Genomic DNA, 13448 nt, shown 5'->3' with positions numbered 1-13448 from the left:
TTCCTACACAGTGCTACTGGCTATAACTGGTTTATAATCATGACTATTTCTGATTTATATCTCCTCAGAAACCTTCTGGGATTTTCCTCACATATTTTCTTTTAAACATTTCTCCATAGATTAAGCAATTAAATTTTTTTCAGGTTGCTAACTTTCCAAGTTTACAACAGTGAAAATAAGTGTCTACATCCTTTGGTTATAATTCAGTTGATACTGATCTGTAATTTTGGATATTCTGTAAGGTAAACTAAGTGCTATAATTCTCTGCAGAGTTACACTTTTAAGCAGGATTATCATTTGTCTGTTCAAACAATGACATGCAAGAATGAAACTCAAAAAAAAAAAAAAAAAAAAAGAATAGCCAATTAGTAGGTATTTAATGTTTCTTTTTTCTGTAATCTATAGAAAAAACCTCGTCAAATCAGAAATAATAACTTTCACTCTAAATTGCTATTGTTGTCCTACCATCTAAACATCTAGAGGCTACATTATCAGATACTGCTTGAAGTTGTACAAATGAGATTAAAAGAACCTAAAACTTTTTTCTGATCTGTAGTACATCACCATTTTATATTATATTCTTAGATGAAGAAAACTGTAGGAACTACACATTTGATTTTCTCAAGTATGTTGTATTAAAATGTGCCAGATAAGGATTTTCCCTCCTAGTATTTCAGTGCTGGTAGCCTACACAGTTTGTAATCCAGCATTCAAAAACCCAGCTATTTCACTAACTGCTTTTAATCACTTGCATGTCTAAATCAGCACAATGAAATCCCTCAAATTTCCTTAATTGTTAGAATGGATTAAAAAAACCCTTAACACAGCCCTACTGAAATTGACTAAGATGTTTAAACCTAAGTTATGGTGTTTAAACCTGTTTACATTTTCATCATCTACCTATCATTTTCATAGAATCATAGAATCATTTCAGTTGGAAGAGACACTCAGGATCATCGAGTCCAACCATACCCTATTCTAACTCTAGCACTAAACCATGTCCCTAAGAACCTCATCTAAACCTTCCCTGGGCAGCCTGTTCTAGTGCCTGACAACCCTTTCTGGGAAGAATTTTTTCCTAATATCCAATCTAAACCTCCCCTGGTGCAACTTGAGGCCATTTTTTCCATCACTGTAGCGTCTACACCTAGCCTAGCATTTACATCTGTTTTCTACTCACATAGGTAATAACTTATCCTGGGGCAAAACTCTGTGGAGTGTCCAGACACAGAATTTGCCACTGTCTTTATTAAAACAAGTTAATTTGCAATTAGTTAACAAGCGTTGATAGGACAACAAGTTGTACATTAGATGTGCAGCAAAGAGAGAGAAAACACCTTAGCAGAACACTAGAAGCTCTGGTGGCACACGGGGAGCAGAGCCCAGGCTGGAAACTGTGGCTCAACACCAGCAGTCACACATTCAGACCTCTGGGCCACTCAGTTCTGCCTTCTTGGTAGCAACACAACTGCTTGCTATGAGAAATATCAAATAAATAGGTTAAACAAAAATACAGGCAGCAGCAGAAATGTAAACAAGACATTTCCAATAGAAAACTGAAAGTAAGAACCTGCAGTATGGTATTTCATAGAAGGCTAATGCATTTACCTAATTTCTTTGAATAAAAACATTCCCACCTGATGTATTTATATTTAAGATTGCTTTGGGATTACTTAATTAAGGTCGTGTTTCGGAAAATGCTAAGACCTGTCACCAGAACCAATGAAAAGCATTTATAGAAAAACATTATTAATATGCTTGAAAAAATAGAGACAACTGGGGAGAGATGCACATAAAATGAATGGGAACAGACCCTTGGAATCCAGACAGGATTGAATAAACAGTTTAATCCATATTTTTTTACTTTATAAGTCTTTTCGAGCCACTTACAGTGAAAATAGATAACCAAGACAATCATTAATTTCTACCATTTTCCTGTTTATGCAAAATAGGTAGCAGATTCAGTAACACAATTTGAACTTGGACAGAAATAGAGCTCTATAAATTTCATCTCATTCTCCCGGCCATATTCTCTCTTTCCCGTTCATATTATCCTTCCCATTAACTTTAATCACCACAATTGAACTGACATTGGCCAAATCAACTCTTTTACTGATATTTCTTAGTGACCATGCTCAACTTGATCTTTGTAATTTGCTTATCTCTTTGGGACTGTTCTTCCATTTCCAAACTGTCTGTGGAGAGCTTCTGCCTTCCTCCTCACACACTGCTTTCCAAATTAACAGATAAAGCTCTTTGTTCCCATGATACACCTTCCTTTTTTTCTAGTCCGGCTGAATCTCTTTTCACACGCTCCTCTTTTACTGATAGGGATCCTTCTGTCTGTGACAGTTTTCCTGTCTCACATACCCTCACTGGCTCCATCTCATTTGAAGCTTCAGATGAATTTCTTTTAACCCTTGATCATAGATGGTTCATTGTCAAATTAGAAAAGCAGATTAGGCATTTAAATAATTCCTTCAGTACTCATCTGAGAGATGTCATTTCTGAATTAAGTTGTTCACTTAGCATTTGGAGTAGCCAGGAAGGTGCTTAAGCATGAGTAAATTAAAGTTCTCACAGGGAGTCCATCCTTCCTCCAAAATCCAAACTAAAAAATTATTTCTATTAAAAAGCATTCTTTTAGTGCTTCTGGATAAATATGAGGGAACTAAAACACAAAGCTTGCTTGAAAGCTGGTGTCCACTTTACTTCCAGACCAACTGGAAGGGGAAATCAGAGGAAATCTGTGTGACTAGGCTTCAGAGTTATTTAAATCTTGGAACTGCAAGCTTATTTTATCAAACAGAACCAGACATCAGGCTTCAGGTTTATTGGTAACAACTGTTTATCCATAGCTAGGCATTAATTGTGTCTGGGTCATGAACAGAGGGCCATTTCCTCCTGTGTCACTGTTTCAGAACACCAAAGTGGCTTGGTCCATTTGGACACTCTGCAGACCAGCAAGATGAGGGAGTGACTCCTCCACTTGCCATCCCAAGAAGTCAAGACTCCAACACTGTGTAACGCAGTACATTCTTCTGCGGATTGTCCTTTGGCTGTAGGTCAAGGTCTAAAAGTTTGCTAATGTAACATTTTGGGATGGCCCTTGCACACTTCCTTGCAGGGATCCTGCCTATTAACACATGCTCTCTCTCTCTGCATGCAGCACAGCAACAGCTTCTTTCTGAGAATGCTATAAAAAGGTTCAAAACCAAATGCCTGAACCTTGCCACTGCGGCAGTCATTGATAGTCCTCCTTCATCCAGCCTAAGAGAGGGTAGGAGAGCCACAAACACCAGTCCAGTGCCAAAAATAAAGTAGGTTAATGGCTGAGAAAGACCAAACGGTCTTATGTCCCCCTTGCCTTGCTCTATGTCTGCTCCTTTCTGGAGTGCAGGCTTGGAGATGAGGGCGTGGGAACTCACCCAGCGTTACCTCCTCTCACCACATCATTTCCCTGCACCAGCCTCTTCCCTCCTTTGCTGTTGGTTTTTATAACAACCAGCATTTTCTATATATTTCCACTCTAGATCCCTGTAACAGTTCTAGACAACTAACCACTTCCCCAAAACAATCAGCTTTCCACCTGACAGGCACTTACCTAATGTCAATCCCCACAACCAATCTTTCTGTTTTTCACTCAGTTCATTAAAAGGTGCTCTCAATAACCTGACAGAAAGCGTTTGCTGTATCTTTAAAGATACTATCATGCAGTACAACTGCTGCATCCTATTCTGCAAGTTAAAACTAAATGTGTTTTGCTAGCAGAGGTCACTAGAAATTTTTTTTAATGATTCAGTCAAAAGTAAATCATTTTCAAAGCAGCTAAAACCAGACAAGATATATAAGCGGATTCAGGACATTTGAAGGATGTCGCATTGTTTAGATAGCATATTCAAGTGATTGATAATGGAGTTTCCATTGCAGAAAAGCTGTCATCACACTTTTCTTTGAAATAAAGAGCATTTGACTGATGGTTTGCTAACGGACCTATTACTACAAAACAAGTAGTGAATTCTGAGTACGCTATTTTTACATTCTGGCCATAACTCAGCTATGCTTATTACAATACTGGAGATAAAATGATCATGGGTTTTGGGGGTGGTTTAGTTTTGTTTTTCTCTAAGATGACAATTTAAGGCACAGGCAGGCTTTGAGTTACAAACAGCTGGTAATTGTTCTCTGGCTGCAGCAATTTGATAATTCACCTTATTTTTAAATCTGCAGTCATGACTAAAAGGCTGAGCTGAAGGGTTCAAATAGTTCAACACTCATGACACTGCAAGCTGACCATACATTTGGAGGTAGCACTGCATGAACTGCAAAGTGCTGCCATTTATTGGTTAGCCACAACTCAGCCTGCCCATCTCTTCAGTACAGTTGAACCATCACCCCAGTAATGAAACCTCTAGGCAATCTAGTCTGAATTTTCTGACCCGTCTCCATGCCCCCTGCTGGTCTGGCTGGAAGAGGTTTTAAGAGATAAAAGCAAAGTTTTTTTTCAGCCAGCAGAATTATGCCACAGGAGCAAGACAGACTTGTCTTCTGTTTGTGCATCTCCTTCATGTCTGTGGGGCGCGAGGAAAATCCCCTCTTCTCACAGAAATAGGGCTGAATTTCTGCTTTTTCCCTCTTCCAATGGGAAGACTTAAGGGGTGACTAGAAGAAAGGCAAATCCCTGAACGAGAAGCAAAGCTTACAGCTTAGTGATGGCTGGAAAACCTTTCCCATTAGAAGTAATCAGACATAGTCAAATACACAGGTCATTGCACTACCAGGTTTCAAAAAGGAAAACAGAAGTAAGTCTGTTGTCTCCTAAGAGTCATATGAGAGACAGTGGTGGTGACTGATGGTGGTGCCCCATGGAAAGGAGTAAGAGTTGCAGAATACTTTGGCAGTTGCAATACTGATTACAAAGAAAGGCAAAAACAATTCCCCTTTTCAAAGTTTTCATGTCAGCAAATTGGGAACAGCATAAATTTGTTTTTCCTTATTCATCTACAAAACTTCCTTAGTGACAAATCATAGGCAAGCTCAGTATGATTCCAGGGTGCTCAGGTGCACAAGCAGCCAAAACAGCATCTGTCCTATACCACAGGGTCCTCCAGACTTCAGCACTCTCTTGCTCGTCAGGACAAATGAGTCCAGGCAGCAAAGCCATGGAATACTACTATCATGTATGCTCATATCTAAGTCAGTTCCTTCAGTGCTCAATGAGAGTCTCAGCACTATCATACGGACATACCCTTGGGGTAGGCATTGCCTCTTCCTTGCCCTGTGGAAGGGAGCCTTCAGTCTTGGGGGCTGTAGTGGCAGGAACTGGGTCCCTTCATGTGAGGAAGAGACAAAAAGCGGATGAAGGGAGAGGGGGGGAAATAAAAAAAAGAGAGGTATTTTCCTAGGGCCTTTGGAGGCACCATATAGCCCTGCTTAGTAAGCACACATCACCCTTGACAGACAATTACCAGTATGTTTCAGGTTGATGTCCCCATTCAGTATTTGCTACTGTACCTTTCCTGTTCTGCATTCCATCTCATGAGCACACCTTCTGGCCAGCAGCCTACAGCAGAGACCTCCATCTTTTGTAGTCAAATAATCAGTGCCTTCATTTAAAATTATTTAATTTAAAGCATTTTTGCCACCAGTGACTGGAAAAGGGCTCCCTATGTCAATCACTTCTCTATTGAGGGGTGTTGTTTCAGTTTTGTCTCTTCTCAAGCAGTGGTCAGATAAAGTCCAGGTGTCTTTTCTATAGATAAATAGAGATGCTTCAAAAATTTCAAGTTTGCAAAGGCTTAAGCATTAAAGTTCCTGATTTGGTCCCACCTTTCATAGTTCTCCAAACCTAAAGTGCATCCACTGAACAGCCCAATAAACTACATGCATCCTTTACTAATCCCAGTTTTCATCTTATCTTGCTGACAAAGTAGCAGTACTCTCAGAATGACAAATGCTATCTCGCTTCTAGAAGTTGGCATTCAAGGTGACTGAGGGAGGCACAAGGAGAATTAATTTTCTTCAGTATTGCTATGGCTGATTTCTAAGCCAGGGGTGACACACAGTTGCCCAAGACACATATATATATAAATGCCCAATAAAGGAAATCGAATTATTGTCTCAAAGAATGAGATATTTCTGAAGGCAGCAATAAGGGGTTAGATGGAAGACATCGCTAGAAATATCTGAGCAAATAAAATAATTGACAGAGAAAACAGCAAATTGTCTGATCTTCTCTACAGCAAGAGTGTGTGTACCATGTATTCTTTATAGCTTTTAAAATATTTTTTTCTTAAATAGCATAACAAAGGAATTGCTCCAGGTAACTTTACAAATACCAATTTATATACAAAAATGTGTCATATTCTACATTAGACTAGATTGGCTTTTCTCTGGACTTTGCTGTTTCAGACTCACATGTATTTAATGATGCTCTAATGTTCATTTTCTAACATGGCGTGCTGCAGTAGTGTGACTTGGACTTTTTTGAGTTTTATAAAAGACCAATATGGTAGTAATGAGTAAACAAGCATTTAAAACCAAACCTAAAATTTACAGCCAGCTCTGGTTCTTAGAGTCAGATCAGTTTCTTGTAAACATGCCTGCAATTTCTGAGGCTACTGATCAATGTTTTCTCATTATAGTTGTTGCAAGTTGCTGACAGTTTAATGAACCCAAATTTCAAGTCAATCTGAACTGGAAGTATTCCTGGTAATATAGGCACACCTAATACTGTATTTTCACGCAGCAAGAACTTTGCAGCGTGCTATTAATTACCATGCACCTGACACTTCATTACAGTCACAGAATATATTTCACCAACAGTTAACTGAATGCTTTTCAAAGTACCATTTTTAAACAGCATGGAGGGACGCTGAAAAACATAGATCAGTTCCCAAGATTTTAAGCAACACTGCAAACAGTGTTTTACTAGGCTGAACACAACTTCCAGAATCAACAGGGCAAAGATTGTTTGGTTTGCTATTAGCATGGCAGCTCATCAGGCAAGTCGTGGCCTCTTTGCTGGTGAGGCATCAGCATCTTCTAATACAGACCAAAGGTACCATCCTGAGTTTAAAATGGAAAGGAGCAGCAGGAGGATCTAGGGAGCAATCAGCTACACGTGGCTTTAAGCATGCCAACTCTGATTCTGCAATCTGACAGCAGATTTCCTTCGGGATACAGACATTCAGTTTGTCTGAAAACCAGCTTGGTCTTCCAGAGACACTCTAGTGCTATCTCCCCACTTGTGTCTTCTCTAGCTCTTTAAGATAAGCTTAAAATAAAAGCCCAAATCTCATGGTAAGAAGGTGGTTCTGGCACTCATAAGTAATGCAAACTGGCATATGATTGATAACATTAACTTGATATATTCCCCTGTGCTGAACTACACTTCATGTGTGACTGATACAGAGATGCTGGAGTGCCGGGAAAGAAGACATGCATTTATGACAGATGGGTGGATGTTTTGCAGTGTTGAAAAAGAAATTACAGCCTTCTCAAAATGTACTTTTCCTTCTTGCGCTGGCATCCCTGGGTGTTGCGTAGCTACTGTCAGAGCAGTTTCAACAATGAGTGACACCCCAAACTGAAGGAAACCACGGACTGTAAATAGATGCTGCAAAACATGTGGCTGGTTAAGTCAGGGCTGATTGGGATGATGACAATTGCTGTCAATAAGGAGATGATTTGCTATTCCACTGCTGCTTCCTGATCTGCAAGGTACTTACAGACTTCCCCACTTTCCAAGAGGGGCAACTTTGCTTCCCTGTGACCAGCGCTGACCTTCTGAGATAACCTGCCATGGCTCAAGGCACAACCTCCCTCTGCTCTGCCTTGCTGAAGCTTGGGGCTGTACACAGACATCAGGAGTCCAGCTGGCTACAGGCCAGGACTCCATCTGAAAAGCCACCTCCATGCCTGTGCCAGATTGTGCTGTCTTAATTCAGCCTTTTGACAAAGGTATGACATCAAAAATCTCAATCTGGTGCTGGGTTTCATTTGAAGCAAGCAATGCAGCAAGCACCCAGGCCTGCAGGAAGGATCTGTATGGCTCGCTAGTCAGCCAGTGGTAGCCCACCCCACAAGCCAGTACTGTTTTTTGCCAGCAATATTATATTTCTTCCCCTACTTTTAGCTCGTCTTCAGTTATTTCAAGGAAAGATAGCGCCTAGTACAAGGAGGTTTTGCTCCCAGTTATCCACTGCTGTAAACAATAAAAAAACAGATCAGTCATCAACAGCCCAGGTAACTTAGGACTTTTGGACTGCAAAACATAAGCCTTTGCTGCCCAAGTTAAGTGATGCTGCCTTGCTCTCGCACTCTTCCCAAAGCATCTGCTGTTGGCTCTTGCAGCACAGACCTGTTAGGCAAAGCTGTAGGAAACTGTATCTCTGTGGGGGCATAAATGCGCCTCACAAAGAGCAAGCAGAGCTGGCACTGAACAGAGACCATCCACTGACCTTTGAACTACACCTGGAAACACTTTGAACTAGGAGCATCTTACAAACCCATCTCGGTTCTCTGAAGTCTGTTCCCTGCATTTCTGGACCTGGTCTCCAGCAGCAGTGGCTCAGAGAGAGGCCTGACCTGCTTGGCTGCTGCTTTCTTGGAACACAGACCCCTCATGCCCACGGTGCACCTATGGTGTTACAGGGTGATGTCATTGGCACAGCTGGTGCCCACTCTCCTTTTAAAGCTGAGGAGACATTTTGTGCTTGTTCATTTGCTTCCTCCTGACTGAGCCGGATCACAGAATCACAGAATGTTAGGGATTGGAAGGGACCTCAAAAGATCATCCAGTCCATTCCCCCTGCTGGAGCAGGAACACCCAGATGAGGTTACACAGGAGGGTGTCCAAGAAGGTCTCGAATGTCTCCAGAGTAGGAGACTCCACAATCCCCCTGGGCAGCCTGTTCCAGTGTCTGTCACCGTCACTGAGAAGAAGTTTCTCAAATTTAAATGGAACCTCCTGTGTTCCAGTTTATACCCATTGCCCCTTGTCTTATCATTGGTTGTCACCCAGAAGACCACAGCTCCATCCTCGTGACACTCACCCTTTACATATTTATAAAAATTAATAAGGTTACCCCTCAGTCTCCTCTTCTCCGAGCTAAAGAGCCCCAGCTCCCTCAGCCTTTCCTCATAAGGGAGATGCTCCACTCCCTTAATCACCTTCGTTGCCCTGCGCTGGACTCTCTGAAGCAGTTCTCTGTTCTTCTTGAACCGAGGGGCCCAAAGGATGGACAAAACCAGCCAGAGTTCACCTAATCGGCCGCTTTTCTCCCGCGGCGAATGCGGGAGCTGCCGGCGGGGTGCGGTCGGAGCGGCAGCAGGACGCGCAGCCGGGGCCGCCCCAGGCCGGCGGGGAGTCGGACGGGGCCCGGCCGAGCCGCCCCGGACCCGCTCGGCGAGGCTCCCGTTCCCATGGCAACCGCGCGGCGGCGCGGCGTTCCCGTGGCAACGCGGCGCGCGGCCGGCCGTTACCGGCTAACGGCCTCCAGCGGCCGCGCGGGGCGCTACCGCCGGCGGGTACCGCGCAACCCCCGGGCCCTTGGCAGGCACACACTATTAGACCCTATAGGTAAAGACTGAAACTGCTGGAGAAACACATTGCCCTGTCTCGATGCCCGTTAAAGGCCATGAGCTCCTCCATTGTTGGATGTGAACACGCAGCGTGCTCCCCTCCTTCTCACACAAGAGCTGCCCACTGGCATCCTTCTGGGGACCTCACTGAGGTAAAACCCCTTCAGCAATAAGTGCCCAGAGCAGTCAACGAGGAGAAGAGGAAAAAATCAAAACAACCAAACAAAAACAAACCAAAAATGACCCAACAACAAAAGAACCACACAAAACAGAGACAGTTAAAAAAAACCAACTCAATATGCACTCACACACTAAAACCAAACAACAAAATCAGTCACAAAACAAGTTACATCTTCCCAGTAACATCTGCTAATTCTTTCAGTTCAGAAAAGCATTTTCCAGTTGCTCTCCGTTGCCTCCCTGCCTTGTCAAGAAGGAAATGGACACTAAAAGCCATTAGAAGAGCAAATCCTGGCCTTTATAGAGATAAAACAGTTAATTTGAGCCTTAAGTGACTGCCTTATCACAGCCTTCACTCAGAGCAGCTCTGCTGTACAATTTTAAGTACTTCCTAAATCATATTTAGCATCTTTTCCCCTCCCGGTAAAGAAGCTGAAGTAGTAGTAGTACATTAGACTCTAACAAAGATAGCACTTAGGTTATTCTGTCTTTTGTAGAGAGTCAACAATGCTAAAAATAATTATTATATAGTATAATAAACTGAACTGCCTAAATTACACATGCATTCATTTCAACTATGTTGGGGTTTTTTTTAATCATTCAAAACCCCATGCTGATCCGAAGAAGCAAACCATTGCGTATTACAGATGATGAGCCAGAGACAGCTTTTGGTGTAAGAGCCTTTACTCAGAGAATCTACCTCCTGCTCACATGAAGTACTATCCAAAAGCAAAATGGCCCCTAGGCATACTCTGGGAACACACACCCAGGTGTTGCATTGAGAGGGTTAATTTAGCAGAAGTTAAACTCCCTTGCACTCCAGCTTGTCCTCAGTATTTCTCTGGGAGCTGGGGGCAGCTGAGCTGAACTCCTGAGTGATGCCCAGTCACACCAAATGACCTCAACTCAGCACTGTAAGTCCCGTTGTGCCCAACAGCCAGTCTGGCAAAGGTGAGGATATAACTTTATTCTCAATAATGGTATCTTCATCAATTAGTTTCATTAATTCATCCCCTCAGTAATGATTCCACACCAAGGCAATTCAATATCCATGAACAGATCTCAGAGCTGCTTGCCTAACTGCTTAATACCACACGAGTGTAGCTAAGCGGCTTCCCCTAAACAAATGCAGTAAAAAAAGGAACCATAGGTATTTAAAGCTTTACCACAATCAGACTCATTAGTCCTGGAGAGCCATTCTGACCTCCTGCCTAAAGAGACTTGGAGCATCACCCCATAATTGCTGCACCAAGCCCCATCAGTTGTTGTTAAAATCAAGTCTGTTTTTAGAAAGACAGCCAAGTCTTGATCTTGAGCATGTAGTAACACGTGGGCCATTACACAATAGAAAAAGATGTACTGCTTCTTACAGTTAGGATACTTCACTTCGATAGTGACATTAAAATTGCAACAATTAACTCTAATGAAATCGACAATTATGTCTTAATGCAATAACGGGCTGTAACATCATTAAATAGAAGTTATCTGAGCACTTTTTCCTAACATGCACATTCAGGCCTGTACTTTGATCTGTAATTTGACAAGAAAGCCAAAAAAAACCCAAAACCAAACCAAACCAAAAGTGCAAAACCAGCAGCTTGGAAAGAGTATCAATAGCACTGCATACTTGGCTCTTTTCCTCCCCTCCTACCTTTGTTGCACAGCTGATGCTCTCATGAGGCCAGTTTATCACTTTTTCTAAGCAAGCTGTATTTCCATCTATTTTTTGTCAGAAGGAAAACACCCCCACACAGGAAGTCTTTTCAAATACAAACCAGAGCATAGCACTGCCTGGGTTACCAGAAGGAAGGGACAGGAGTCTCAGACCAAGGCACAAGCAGCTGAGGTACCAAAATGCCTTCTGTTTCCCTAATACAGGAAAAGCCCTGTTACCAGTTAATGAAGTTTTGTTCAGGTCACCGTTAGTGCATCACTGTTGTTACCCACTGAGATCAGACAAAGTGTTTAAAGGACTTGACCAAGGCAGCAGGGAAGTTTGACACAGACCACAGGCTTAAGCCAAACCTCTGATCCTCAGCACAGTCCTTTAAGATCCCATGGTCTTTGTGCTGACAAGGAGAACCAAGAACACGGAGGCATATTTAAGAGCAGACTCAGCTTTAACTAGAGCAGAGGTGGTCTGATAAATGAGGAGTATGAGCAGTTTCCTCTAAAGGGTAAAGAGGATGCTCGTAACAGTCATGAGCATGGACAACAACATATTTATCCAGATTCTTAGGACACTTAACCTTTTTCTTAAAGGAAGGCTTCCAATTAACAAGATCCACTTTTCTATAAAGGCATTTTGCTGTCAAGTTTATGGAAGCAATCTTGAAAATCATGACCTCTGAAATGTTTGAAAGTCTTGGAAGAAAATAAAGTATCTAAACTAATTTTTAAACTCAGATTTTTGAAAAATCCTTACTGTTGATATGTAAATTCTCAGACTTCCCAATACTGGAGTTTAGGACTAAATCACAATATTTGCCATCTAGAGGGAACAGTCCAAGAACAGCTATGGGTTCACAATTTCTTCTCAGAGGAAAGAAAGCAAGAACATAGGAGTAATCAAAGGGCTAGACCCATTTAGTTTATTTTCTTACAAATTACAAGAGATTTCTGTTATTTCATTCTCATGAGTCAGTTCTGCTTCACTCTGATTTATAGTGTCAAAAGGGGTCTAAAAGGGAAAACTGAGTCCCATCTGCACAGGTGTGACACTAATCTTTGCTGTGTATCTCCTCAGACAAATAGAATAATAGAATAATTTTGGTTAGAAAACACCTTTGAGATCATTGAGTCCAACCATTACCTTAGCATTGTCAAGTCCACCACTAAACTACATCCCTAAGATGTATGTTTTAAACACCCCTAGGGATGGTGACTCCACCACTTCCCTAAGCAGCCTGCTCCAATGCCTCACAACCCTTTCCATGAAGAAGTTTTTCCTAATATCCAATCTGAACCTCCCCTGGTGCAACCTGAGGCCATCTCCTCTTGTCCTATCACTTGCTGCTCAGCAGCAGAGACCAACATCCTCCACACTCCAGCCTCCTTTCAGGTAGTTGCAGACAGTGATAAGGTCTCCCCTCAGCCTCCTTTTCTCAAGGTTAAACAGCCCCAGTTCCCTCAGCTGCTCCTGGTCAGACTTGTGCTCTAGGCCCCTCACCAGCTTTGTCACCCTTCTCTGAATTCTCTCCAACACCTCAATGTTTTTATTGTAGGGAGGGGCCCAAAACTGAACACAGGATTCAAGGTGTGGCCTCACCAGTGCCAAGTACAGGGGGATGATCTTCCCTATTCCTGCTGGCCACAGTAGTTATTGAGTCTTCATCGTAGCTGAGGTGACAAGCTCAAAAGACCTAGCTCTCACTCAGAAGTGGTTCCATTCTGTTTCCAGGCATTCCAATATAATTTGAAATTATGAGAGCTCCACTATGGACCATAGACAATTTCCAGTGCACCCCAGCCAGTGCTGCTCTTCTGGAATATGCAATATTCACATTCACAGTCACCAGTCATTCAGTACGTTCCAGAGGAGAGGGCTGCCACCTGACCAGCAATCGCAGAGGAAAGGTATCAGATAAATGGTTTGTCTCTTCCTCATGTTAGGCTTGATTGCATTTTAAAGCATTATTCCTCTTCTTCTTGGCTTGTCACAGTTCCAGTCATGAGATGTGTAT

General features: G+C 42.3%; 1 protein-coding gene across 6 annotated transcripts in view; it reads right to left on the bottom strand.

Annotated features, from left to right (window-relative positions):
- Window positions 1-13448, bottom strand: part of TUB (TUB bipartite transcription factor) — a 151414-nt gene that overhangs the window by 99047 nt on the left and 38919 nt on the right. The gene's annotated exons all lie outside the window — the stretch shown is intronic.

This window comes from Columba livia, chromosome 5, assembly GCF_036013475.1.
Source record: "Columba livia isolate bColLiv1 breed racing homer chromosome 5, bColLiv1.pat.W.v2, whole genome shotgun sequence".
Taxonomy (NCBI): domain Eukaryota; kingdom Metazoa; phylum Chordata; class Aves; order Columbiformes; family Columbidae; genus Columba; species Columba livia.
This window is presented reverse-complemented; position numbering and strand designations above follow the sequence as displayed.